The 13108-nt window shown below is 40.6% G+C and overlaps 1 protein-coding gene across 8 annotated transcripts in view; it reads left to right on the top strand.

The window, feature by feature from the left end:
* The first annotated feature begins 8590 nt into the window (after positions 1–8590).
* Positions 8591–13108, top strand: part of CC2D2A (coiled-coil and C2 domain containing 2A) — a 113485-nt gene continuing 108967 nt past the window's right edge. For 7 of the 8 annotated variants that reach the window (XM_081055938.1, XM_081055936.1, XM_081055937.1 and 4 more), the window contains exon 1: positions 8591–8776. The gene's annotated coding sequence lies outside the window, so the exon portion shown is untranslated. The remainder of the gene's footprint in view (positions 8777–13108) is intronic. The other variant, XM_081055935.1, reaches the window with a different exon arrangement.

The raw sequence follows: 13108 nt of genomic DNA, 5'->3' as shown, positions 1-13108 counted from the left end.
AGGATGTTAGAAACAAAACTTCTCAATTTGGCAGAAATCGGGAAGCAAGTATAGATAGTCCTGGGTTCTCTTTATACCAATGTATTATCTGTACTGATATAAAGACCCAAATGCTTCATCCCCATCCAGGTCCCTAAGAATTCTGCATCAGGAGACAAAGCACAGTTGCCTCTACGAGGACCTGTGGCTGCAAACAGCCAAGACATAAAAATTCTTGACCTGGAATCAGTAGAGAGATCATTCCTCAATTGAGTCTGTTGGGAAAAGTGCCTGTTTCCCAAATATCTTTAGCATTTGGTGCATTTGAAGGAAATGCAGTATAATTTGTGGCACCACAGGACACAAGAAAATAATAGATGGATCAGAGTGCCTGGCGAAGGAGAACATAATATTTTTTCATCAAGAGATGTTGTCTGCAGCTCTCTGTCTAGTGAGCCCAGCAAGTCTCCTTGGATAAGATCTTGTTTCAGTGAAGGGTCAGTTGAGCAACTCTTCCTGATTACACAATTGTAAGATGAGGGGACACCCACTGCCCTGGGAAATGGGGAGTAACAGGATTTCCTGTGACATGACTGATGCCCTTTCCAGTGCCCTTGGTAGTCCCTGATATCAGGGAATAAATTTGAAAAATGGCTAAGGAATCTCCTGGGGGAAAAAGGATGTAGACACTGGTCTCTTTTCTGCTGAATTTCAACAGCATTAAGACTTTTCTGGTAAACTTGGGTGATCTTAATTGAGTTGATCAGCAAGGAGGGATGTGGGACACCATGGAGGGGAATACAAGGTGAGGCTAGGGGTCTGTGGACTGGTGACCATGGTTCAACTCAGAAGTCAGATGGCAGCCGGGGGGGGGGGGGCGGAGAGTGTGGTTACTGGTTTAGGCACAGCTTGTGATTGAAGTCTAAAACTTCTCAAAATGCTGGCAACAGTGGCAGATCATATTGGAATAAACCATGTTGGAGAAATGAGGGTTTCTCACCACCATCATTACTGACATTTGGAGCCAGATGTTTTTTTGGACAGGGGTGAGGTGGGAAAGGCCCTGCCCTGTGCATTGCAGGATGTTTAGCAGCAATGTCTAAAACTGTCTCTGACCACTAGATGCCAGTAGCAATTCCCTCCAAGTTGTCACAGCAAAAATGTCCCCCAACTTTGCTAAATGTCCCCTGGGAGGACAAAATGGGCATGTGTTGAGAAGCACCAGTATAAACGAAAGAGTGTAACCCTCGAATCTCAAATATGAGGGACCAGGTACGAGTATGGAGACTGCCCAACCTATCAATACAGCCAAGGCAAAAATGCTCAGTCTTCTTGGGAGCCATTTCCTGCAGTAACCAACTCATCTCCTGTTCTCTCCCCATTGGCATTCATCCACAGGACCACCGTTTGAATCAAGTAAGCCTCTCAAGATTTATGAACAACTCTAAGTGAAAATGAGGCTTCAAGAGGAGGCACTGGAGGTCCTGCTAATAAAAGTAAGCACGTTTTCAATCACGTAATTAGCAAGTGAAAGCATTGTGATAGGATTTGTACCCCAAGCTGGTGAAGCAGGCCATACCAAGGAGATGCATGTACAGGAAGTACTGGAAAGAAGAGAATGTAAAGCTGTGGAAGAATAACCTTGCCAACAAGAAAAATATAAGAATTCACTACTCACATTAGAGTACCAGTTTTCTCTGATATGTGAGAGCATCACCGGTTATTTCAAGTTATGACATGAGTCTCTAAAATAAAATGAATCTGATAGCATTCCATTCTCGATAGCTCAGACAGCTCTCTTAGGAAGTGAAAATGTTGTTAAATGAAGCAAATGAGGAAAAAAGTTGCTGCAATTCAAAACACGTTGAAAATCACAGCCCTGGAGGGAGAAAATTAAATGCTTTAATATCTATAAAATAAAAATAGGCTACACAACCAATACATCTGAGCCAATAAGTGTTTCTCTCCATTTACTATAGAAACAAGAGGTTCAAATTTGCTAGAATTCAAGTTCCATTTCAGGGAGAGATGTATATAATTCAGTAAATTAAAAAACATAAATCAAATATTGAAGGGCATGATTTTATAAAGTTTATGATTCAAAGGTGATCCTTCACTTTAATGGTGTGTGTTTTCTTGTGACACGCCTTTCTTTCATGGAGAATGGATCAGCTGCAATAAAAAATATGATAAAAACCCAAAGAACCGAGTAAGAATGACAGTCATCTAAAACTGAAATTGTGTTCCACCTGCTCAGGTGTGAGAAGCATTTTTTTTTTTTTTTACCATTTATTGACCTAAATAATGTACTATTGCAGCTTTCCTCTAAAGAGACTATAGCATAGTGGTCTCATTTCAGGTTCTACGATTTTTCCATGTTTATCACATTGTCTTAATTTCCCAAACAGACTTCAAATGAATCGTGCTGTAGTGGCATTACCCTTGAAGACATTAAATGTATTTGCTTATTTTTTGATATACATGCAAAAACTATATGTCTCAGAGTGCTCTGTAAAAAAAATGACTATATTTCATTCATTCATTCATTCATATTTTTATTAACTTATTTAAAGACATGACTGCTACAGTTACTATCACTGTGTAACAAATGACCCCAAAATGAAGTAGCTAACAGCAATCATTTTATTATGCACATGGATTCTGTAAGTTAGGAATTTGAACAGAGCACAGCTGGTTGACTGATCTCTATTCCACAATATCTGGGGCCTCACCTGTGAAAACTTGACCCCTGTGAGGTGACTTGATGTCTAAGGGTAGTCGAATTTACACGGCCACTTCAGACTCTAAGCACAAAAGTTCCAGCAAAGAACATAGAAACGACATTGTCTTTTGTGACTCAGCCTCAGAAATTAGCCAGCAAATCAGCACCACTTCCACCACGCAAAACTAGTCAATGTAGTTATAAGTCCAGTCAGATATGAGGGGAAGGAAAATAGACCCCACGTCTTGAGGAGAGGAGAGTCAGAGATTTGAGAGGTTATGTTTTAAAACCACCATAGGGGCATGCCACGATAGAGCACAGGATTTTTATGATTAGGAATACTTAAAAAGATATAACTACAGGCATGTCAGAGTTTAAAAATAGTAAGGAATACGAGTCTTTTGAAAAACCTTCGCCAATCAATTTAAAAATAAAGAAAAGACACAAATCTCTAAAAATATACAATATACTAAAATTGAAAGAAGAAATTTAAAATCTGAATAGGCTTATAAGCATGAAAGTAATTGAATCATTGGTCAACAATTAAGGCACACACACCCCCAGCCCACTCTCCAAAGAAGATATACAAGTAGCCAATAAGCTCAATGAATGATGGTGCTCACGACTCCTAGGGAATGCAAACTAAAACCACAGTGCCACGCCACTTCATGCCTACTAGCATGACTATCAGCAAAAAGTGGAAAATAACAAGTGTTGGCGAGGATGTGCAGAAATTAGAACACTTGTACCTGACGGATGAAATGTAAAACGGTTCAGCCACTGTGGAAACCAGTTTGACAGTCCCTCAAAAATGTAAATATTGAATTACCATATGAGCCCCAAATTCCACTCCTAGGTGAATACCTAAAAGAATTGAACACAGGGACTCAGACAGATACTTATATTTGACTGTATATTGAGGCATTATTCACTCTACCTAAAAGGTAGAAACAACCTAAATGTCCATCAGCAGATAAGTGGATAAGGAAAATGTGGTATACACACACAATGAATTATGATTCAGCATTAAAAAATAATGATGTACTGACACAGGCTATAACATGTATGAACCTTGAAAACATTATGTTAAAGGAACTAACCCAAACATGAACGGACAATTATCATACGGTTCCAAGTAAATGAAATAACTAGAATAGGCAAATTTATAGAGACAGAAAGTAGATTGGAGGTTAGCAGGGGCTGGGCTGGGTTACCAGAGGGAGGAATGTAGAGCTATTGTCTAATGGGTACCGAGTTACTATTTGGGGTGATGAAAAAATTTCAGAAATAGATAGTGGTGATGGTTGCACAGCATTGTGAATGTAACTAATGCCACTGAATTGTACACTTAAAAATGGTTAAAATATATATTTGAAAGTTGCTAAAAGAGTAGATCTTAAAAGTTTTCAAGTTGTTACCACAAGAAAAAAAGATTGTCACTATGTGAAGTGATGGATGTTAATTAAACTGATTGTGGTGATCACTTTGCTATATATATAAATTCTTATGTGAGCAAAATAAATGAATCTAACAGGTTTGTTTTAAATCAAAATGCAAAATTCTCATTCTTTTAGCTTAATTGTTCCTAGGTGGCTATGTGTGTGTATATATATATCAATATATATATACATACATATATATTGATATATATGTATGTATATATATATATTATATATATATACATCTCAAACCAATATGTTGTGCACCTAAAATAAGACAAATTTATATTTCAATTATATCACGATGAAACTGGATAAATGGCTAAAATGGCAAATATTATGTTATATATATTTTAACATGATAAAAAAATCTCACTGGACCCAAGTGTTTTTATGCACAAGTTCACAGAACAGATTTTGTGTGTGTGTGTGTGTGTGTGTGTGTGTGTGTGTGTGTGTGAGAGAGAGAGAGAGAGAGAGAGAGAGAGAGAGAAAGAGAGAGAGACAGACAGAGACAGAGACAGAAAGAGGTACACAGAGAGATTAGTCTGCTTTTTCTGAGATTAGAAATATCTTAAAGTAAGATACAAAAAAGGAAAATACAAAAAAGGAAAAATAATAATACCATCTCAGTTATGAACATAAAGGCAAAAAAATCTAAACATTAGTAACTAAATCCAACAATTAATTTTTAAACATTTTGACCAAACTTAGTGTACCCCAGAGACACAAGAAAAATTTGACATCAAAAAGCCTGTTAATGCAATTCACCACATTAAAAAATGAAAGAAGGATAATCATATTTGATTATCTTAAAAGACGCAGAAGAAAAGCTTGTGATATGTGATTCAAAACAAGTTCTTGATTAGAAACTCTTCAGCCAGCTAGGAACACTTAACCAAAAAGAATGAGAATTTTGCGTTTTGATTTAAAACAAATCTGCTAGACTCATTTATTTTGCTCACATAAGAATTTTTGCAAGAAATGATGTTTTTGAATTATGCTCTTTAATAATTTTGGAACACTGTGAGATGTATAATTCTTATGAACTGGTTTAGTTTAGTTAAATATGAAAAGATAAGGAATGTCATAATCAGAAAGTTAATTAGCACAAGAGTGGTGAATAAATCCTCTTATGACAACTAACCACTTCACGTAGATAATCTCTTACAATTAACATCTGCTATAGACTGAACTGTGTCCCCCAAAAAACAACCTCACCTGTTGCTGCCCTAACCCTCAATATGACTGTATTTGGAAGTAAGAATTTTAGGAGATAAAGTTAGATAATTAAATGAGGTCATAAGGGTGGAGCCTTAATCCAAGTGAGGATTTCCAAAAGGATTGGTGGCCTTATGAGAAGAGGAAGAGTTATCTCTGTCTCCATCTGAATACCCTGTGAAGACACAGTAAGATGGCAGCCATCTACAAGCCAGGAAGAGAGCTTTCACCAAAAACTGAATCAGCTGGCAACTTAATCTTGGATTTCCCAAACTAAGAATTGTGAGAAAATCAATCTTTATTGTTTAAGCCCACCCACCCCAGTCTATGATAGTCTATCAAAGCAGTCTGAGCTAAGACAATATTCACCTTTTTTTTCATTCATAAACCGTATAGCATTTGCAGTCTGCCAGGATTTGATTAACATTAAATTAATAAACCTAACAACCCTCTGTGGTCTTCACTATTATTAACCCCATTTTACAGATGAGGAAACTGAAACATAGAAAAGGAAGTTGACGAAGATGTCTCTGTTAAGATTCAGCATTCACCTTCTTTCTCTCTTCTACCCTCCTGGGATTCCACCAGTATGGCGGACCCCTTAAATTTCTCCTCCTTGACTTTCATCCATACTTTTCCATTTTCTGTCTCTCTATGCCCCATTTTAATTTTTAAATATCTTTTTTTACATCACTAATTCTTTTTCCAGCTCTCTTAACAGAAGTTTACCCCATCCTTTGCTTAAAAAAAAAAATCATAATTTTATTATTCATTTCTAAAGGCTGTAGCTTGTTCCTTTGCACATTTGCCTGATCTTTTTCATAGTATATCTCTCATATCTTCAAAGCCTCTTTTTAAATTCTTTTGTGGTCATTGTTTTTTTATATTCTCCATTTGATCATTGTGTTATCAGAAGTTCTTGGGTATGCCCTTTGGTTGTCTGCAGACTCTTGATTGTTCCCTCCTGTGTTGTCTAATTTTGGATTGTGAGCTCATCTTCAGCAAAGTATATTTGCAGCCATCTGGAACTGACTAGTTGAAGATGTTTCGTATCTGCTCCTCTGCCCAGAAAAGTTTCATATCTGCTCCTGCCCAGAATCCCACAGGAATACAGTAAATTGAGACCGTTTTTTAAAATTTGTCTTTTGGGGGAGTGTTCCTAAATGATATATGTAGCATAAATAAGACAATGAAACAGCATAGTACAAGCCAACAATTATAAATTCTCTGGAGAATATTTTTCCCACCACATGCAGAAAAGAAACCGAGAGATAAGTTTTTGTCTCCTTGTGCCAGCTTTCAATCTAAAGACTTATTCTTTCATATCTGCGAGTTTTTCTTATATTACTTCTTTGATAAATTTTACCTTTTCATTTTCTTGGTACTTTCTTTCTATACCTACATATGTGGAATTTCTTAACCTGAGATCTTCTCATTTTCTCTGCAATGCTTTTCTGTAAAGGTGATATGATAGATTTGTTTTGTTTTGTTTTGTTTTTCCATTGGAGGATCCAGAAGTGTCAATATCTGGGATCTGTTCTTTGTGACCATTCAGTTTCTCCAGAAAATAATTTTTCCATGTTTTCCAGTTTGTTACTGGGGGAGCCAAAGATATACTTTGGTTTGCCTCAGTTTTGTGAGAGGAAGAGTGCCCTGCCCACCTCTCCATTTCATACTCAGTTTTCAACCCTGAAACACACCCACTCTCTGCTGTACCTGGGACTTGAGACCAGAGTGTCTATGGTTCAACTTCCATAGAAAAGTCCAGTCTCCTCTGAGTGGCAGAAGAAGAGGGGGTGGGGGATTGGACATGTTTCCTCAGGCTGCCAGGAGTAAGGAAGGAGCCTGAGGACATAACCCCTCTGTACACAGACTTTCAAATCTTGCGTGTCAGCCCCATAACTCTCCCCACTTTCCTTGGTATCTAACTTTACTAGTTTCCTGGGGCTGCTACAACAAAGCAGCACACACTGGGTGGCTTAGGACAACAGAAATGTGCTGCCTCACAGTTCTGGAGATGAGAGGGAAGAAAGCAAGGCATTGGCAGGATCGGTTCCTTCTCAGGGCTGTGAGGAAGAATCGGTCCCGTGTGTCTCCTAGCTTCTGGAGCCTCAGGCGTTCCCTGATTTGTAGATGCTATTCTCTCTGTGCCTTCATATCACCTTCCCTCTGTGCTTGTCTGTATCTATGCCTAGATTCTCCCCTTTTTATAAGAATGTAGTCACATTGGATAAGGGCCCACGCTAATGACCTCATCTTAAACTGAGTCATTTCCAAATGAGGTCACATTTTGAAGTCCTGGGGGTTAGGACTCCAACATATCTTTTTTAGTGGGACACTGTTCAGCCCATCACAACACTGAGACAAAGCCTGAGCTTCTCTGGAGTTCTGCAGAGCGGATCAGTTCATTTCCTCATTCTTATGCCTACGTACCCCATCCCACACATACACAGATACACACACAGACACACATGGATGTACATGGACACACAGAGTAACACACACTCAGAGATATGCAAACATACACAGAAACACAGCAACACACAGCTACACACATACATACAGAGAAACACACAGAGACATGCACAGACACAGATACCCAGAGACAAACCAACAGAGATACACATAGAGATACACTCCAACACACACAGTTACACACACAGAGACATGCACGTGGGCATGCACACTAATAAACACAGACACACACGTCTACTTGGGGTGTGGCTTTCTTTGGTCTACTCATTCCGTGCTCTTCCATCTGCTTTGCCTCTTCTCCCTCTCCCTTTGCTTTTTTGAGCCATCACGTTTATATCTTCGCTCGATCATTTCAGTGGAAGTCAGAGAAAAAGCAGAGGTTAACCTTGTACATTCAGTCTCCCACATTTAACCGGAAAACACTGCAGAGCATTTGGGGCCTGGAAACACCTCTAGGGAGCCTTCGCTACAAAGACATCCTCACCCTGAAACAATGACCCATCATGATTCTAAAGCACCTGCCTCTGAGCACAGCCTGTCTCTTACCAGAAATTCCAGTGACCCCACACATGAGGGAGGGAACGGCTCTTAAAGTTTGACCTAATTTCCGCCCAGCTCCTCCCCCAGGTTGATTTCTCTCTGTCCTCGTCCTGTAGGCTGCTCTGCTCTCACCCCCCACGTACCTTTGTGTTCCACTACTAGGAGTAACCTGTCACTTTAAGAGAAATAAAGCCACCAAGCCACCTCCCTTAGGAACACGTTGCTAAGTGCGTGTTTTTGCAGGAGACATGGCTGCAGCTTCCCAGGGAGCCGCCCGGGGACGCCCCAACATTCATCCCTTCCTTTGGACGCTTAGAAGATTCAACGGGAAGACCCAGCTCCACTTCCCTTTCATCCCAGAAAGCGGAATCGGCAAAGTGCCTTCCTAAGGGTCTTTCAGGTAAACCCATTCTTCCCAAGAGCAGCACTGGGGTCCCACTTTCGGTTCCCTGCCTTGGAGTTCAGCCTCTGCCCTCGGTACCCAGATCAAATTTCACTGACTTGTAAAGTTAGGGTCTCTCATCATTATTATTCATGCTTTATTTTCTGGAATTAAGACAGAGCACCACTCGGCTGCTTTGATTTGCGCTTCTTTCTGGGTTCTGGTGTGTAGAAAGATTCAACGCAGCTCCTCACAACCCTGGTGAATCCCTCCCACCCGGTCACCCTGCCTCCTTCCTGGGGTTTCCTTCCCCTCCATCCTGTTGCATTCCAGACTCCCAGGAACATTTGCTGCGTTTGCATTTCCGGGCCTTTTAGCTCACATTGGTTCGAAGGGCTAAGTACTAGCTATTGCAATCTTCACTTTTCTTGGCATTAGACAGAAAAGGGCCATGACAGACGGGGCTGAGGATCCATGCTGTCTCCAAAAAACCTACAAGAAAATCTGCTGGCTGCGATTTAAACTGATTGTTTCCCTTCATTGCAAAGAGGTGCTATGAAAAGCAAATAAAGTCTAATGGGAAATACATGGATGTTATTAAATTTTCATGTAACTTCTGCAAATAAACTCAGCACCAGAATGAAATCTCTCTCTGTCTCTCCTGGAGCTTGTTTAAAGAGACATTCATTCACACATTTATTGAGCATGAACAACACACCAGGCCGGTGCGAGAGTTTAAAGGGTACAAAGAGGAATTAGACCAGGTCAGAAGCTCAGGGTTCACCGGGAAGACAGACTTACAAACAGATAATAACAGTGCAATGAGCTAAGTGCCATAAGAGATTTATAAAAGGGTCTAACGCTCTTAGCACCCAGCGGGATCACCCCAGGGGAGCGCCTGAGACACTCCGTTCATCATGTGTGTGCGTCGGGCATATACCACCCAGCTCAGCTCAGATATTTGTATGTACTCTTTGAAGGCGATATACATTATATGAAGCTGATTGAATGATTCTATAAAGCCATTTGTCACTAACCTTCTACTACAGGAAGCTATGGCTAGAATAACTTACAGAAGGAGGTAATGGATTCAAAAAGGGTGTGTGTGGCACCTGCCCAAGGTTCTAACAGGCTGGGACAGAAAAAGTTAAGCACTGTACACAGGGAGAAAATATTCATGCTTCTGAGGGCAGGGGAAGGCTTCAAATCACCATGAATGGAAACAGAAAGGAAACTGCCCTGGGCCCAGCTGGGAAGGGAAGGGAGATATTGCTTATTGCACCAGTGAGATGAAGAGAGGAACCAAAGATGGTAATGGGGGACTTGAAGATCACATAAGGTCTTTCTTGTGACTCCCCTTCTGTCCACTAAGCTCTTTTTCCTTCCCCACTCTTTTCTTCTACTTTCCCTCCCTACCACCCCCTTCTCCTGATAACACTAACCAGAATGGAGAGCGTGGTAAGTGTTAGGCATTTTACTACACACATTCTATTATTTAACCCTTATAAAATTATTACCCATCGAGGTAGGAATTATGGCCCCACGTTCACAGACATAGAAACGTATCTCAGAGAGGTAAAGGCATTGGTCCAAGATCACACAACTGATAAATAGTGCTGGAATTGAACCCAGGTCCACAGAATTTTTTACAGAGCCTTCACTTTTTCTATAAACCCATGTTTTCGCTGTCCTGGAGTAGGATGCACATACTGTATTATTTTTTAAGCAGCCAAGGCTGAGATTCATACAATGCCACCTTTTTCATCTACCTTCATTCCTTTCTTTCTTACATTCTGTAGAATTTGTCATGGGGTCCTTTTACGACTCTGATCCTCTGGTGACCCTCAGGGATAGTCTTTGCCTTGATGAAGGTATCAGTACCTTCCTTCAAAAATGTATTTGGTGTTCTGCACTGAGTTAAACAAATCACTGGCCTGTAGTAGCCAAAGCTCTTTCTCACTGAGGCAATGCTCCACAGTTTTCAATGGAAAATAGTTCCAGAATAGTGGGTTAGCATAGAACAGTTACTGATATCATTGAAAAAGCAAGAATATATGGCGAGACCGAGAGAGAGAGTAGCAAGGGGGTGCACTCTGGAATCACAGTCATGGGGTCAAGTTCTAAATGTGACATTTTATGACTATAATCTTGGGCAAATAAGGTAAACTGTCAGAGGTTAGACTCAGAGGAAACCTCGGTTTCCTTACATGTAAATTGAGGCAAGAACTACTAAGCTAGAAGTGTTATTGTGAGGCCTAGTGACAACTTGGATATAGAGAGAGCACACAGAAGCCCGCAGTAAATCATGGCTCTTATTTTGATGTTGCCAATAGAAATATATTAACAAGTGCTTGCTGCATACGACAACAAGTGGTATATTAAAGTTGGGGAGTATTGATTTATCTTTTCTTAGCAAAAGTGTTCATAAAAAAATAAATTTTGTTGTCATTAGAAACCCATTCAAAGGTAATGATCAGGAAAGAATGAGGAGAAAAAAATCAACCCCATTACATTTTTCATTTTCTACTTCTTTCTTTCATACATCACATTTTTTAATTTATTGAGAATCTTTTTTTAGTTACTAAATGACTTCACAGTTCTTTTTTTTCAGTTCTTAATTGCCAGAGTTGTTTCTTAGAGAGCTTTTGTGTACTTTAGCATTATCTGCCCCCTTGTTTTTTCTAGAGTACCTCCTCACATTTTTATTTTCTTAGCTGCTTTCATCGTTTCCCTTCCTCTATTTCTGTAGCCTGTGTGGAGGTGTAGATGGGAAACAGTCGAATTTCCAGTGCTCTGCTTCCCTTTAATGTGCTAATTCCTGATTAAGGTCAGTGAAACCCTGAACACCTCAGGTGGAGCTGCTGAAATAACCAAGTCACAGTGAAGACTGGGCTTCCACGGATATCAGGAAAGGCTTACAATGTGTCAGCCCTGGTATTTCTCTGCATTTCCTCTCATTTAATCTTCACATCAGCCCAAAGAGGACAATGAGTCTTTAGAGGGCTCCAGAATGTGGCTATGAAGATGCAGCGGATAGTGATTTGGTCATTCATTTGACAAGTATTTATTGAATGTCTACTGTGTGCCATAGGCCTAGGCTCTGGGGGTAAGGAATGAACAAATGTTGCTGTCCTCTTGTTGCTTATTCTAATGGGAATGGGCAGGCAATCACAAATACATGTGTGTGTGAACAGGTGATGAGTACCGTGGAAAATAAATCAGTGTAGGTAGTTAGGGAGATCCAGTAGGGTTAGAGAGGAAGGTTATCACTGCGTTGTGAGTGTTTAGGGAAGACCTCGCTGATCAAATGAGATTTGAACAGAGTCCTGAAAGGATTGAAAGAGAGAGAGAGAGACAAGCAGAAAGAGAGTTCTAGGCAGAGGGAACAGCAAGTACAAAGGCCCTGAGGCCAGCAGATGCAAGTGTCGGTCACGTAGCCTTGCAGGCCATTGAACAGATTTGGGGTTTTACCTTGTTGAGAAAGGGGAGTCGTCGGAGGATTTTGAGTGGAGAAATAACGTGATCTCACTCAAATTTTAAACAATTTACTCTGGCTTTAACACAGAATAGACTGTAGGCAAGCAAGGTGGGAATCGGAGAAGCTGGAAGGTTCTTGTGCGAGGCCATTTGAGAGACAGTGGTGGTGGACGAGGGTGAGAGTAGTGAAGGTACTGAGAGGTGATTGAATTCTCAGTATAATCTGAAGGCAAAGCTGGCGTGATTTCTGAGGGGTTGGATATGGTGTGTCATAGGAGAGTCAGAGCAGAATCAAGAGCGACTCCAAGGTTTTAGCCTGAGCAAGATGGTGTTCTGTTTAATGCAACAAGAAAGGCCGCAGGACAAGCAGGTCAGGGTTCGTGGCAAGGAGCTTCGTCTGAGGCATGTTAATAAGCCAAGTGAAGGTACCCATCTAGCATCTGGATGTTTGAGTCTGGAGTTCTGCGGAGACCTGTGGGCCCAGGACGTAAACTTGGAGACTATTAGTACGTAGATGGTATTCAAAGCGAAGCAAAACAATGAGACCACAGGGAATGTGTAGAGGCAAGGCTGAGCCTTGGGCACTCATATGGGGTGGTCAGCAGGTGAGGAGAAACTAGCTCAGGAGCGTGAGAAGGAGCAGCCAGTGGGTACAGGAACACCAGGAAAGAACATGTCCCAGAGCAAATGAAGAAAACATTTCAAAAGAAAGAAAGTGATGGGTCACTCTCATTACTGAATGTCTGTATCAGGTCAGGTAAGATAAGGGCTGAGGACCAATCATTAGATGTGGTAACACAGGGGTTGTTGAAAATCCTGGCCAAAGCAGTTTCAGGGAGTGCTGAGTCCATAAAAACTGATTGGAAACAGGGC

This window comes from Rhinolophus hipposideros (assembly GCF_964194185.1).
Source record: "Rhinolophus hipposideros genome assembly, chromosome: 1".
Taxonomy (NCBI): Eukaryota; Metazoa; Chordata; class Mammalia; order Chiroptera; family Rhinolophidae; genus Rhinolophus; species Rhinolophus hipposideros.
Note: the sequence above shows the minus strand (reverse complement) of the source record. Positions and strands in the feature narration are given on the sequence as shown.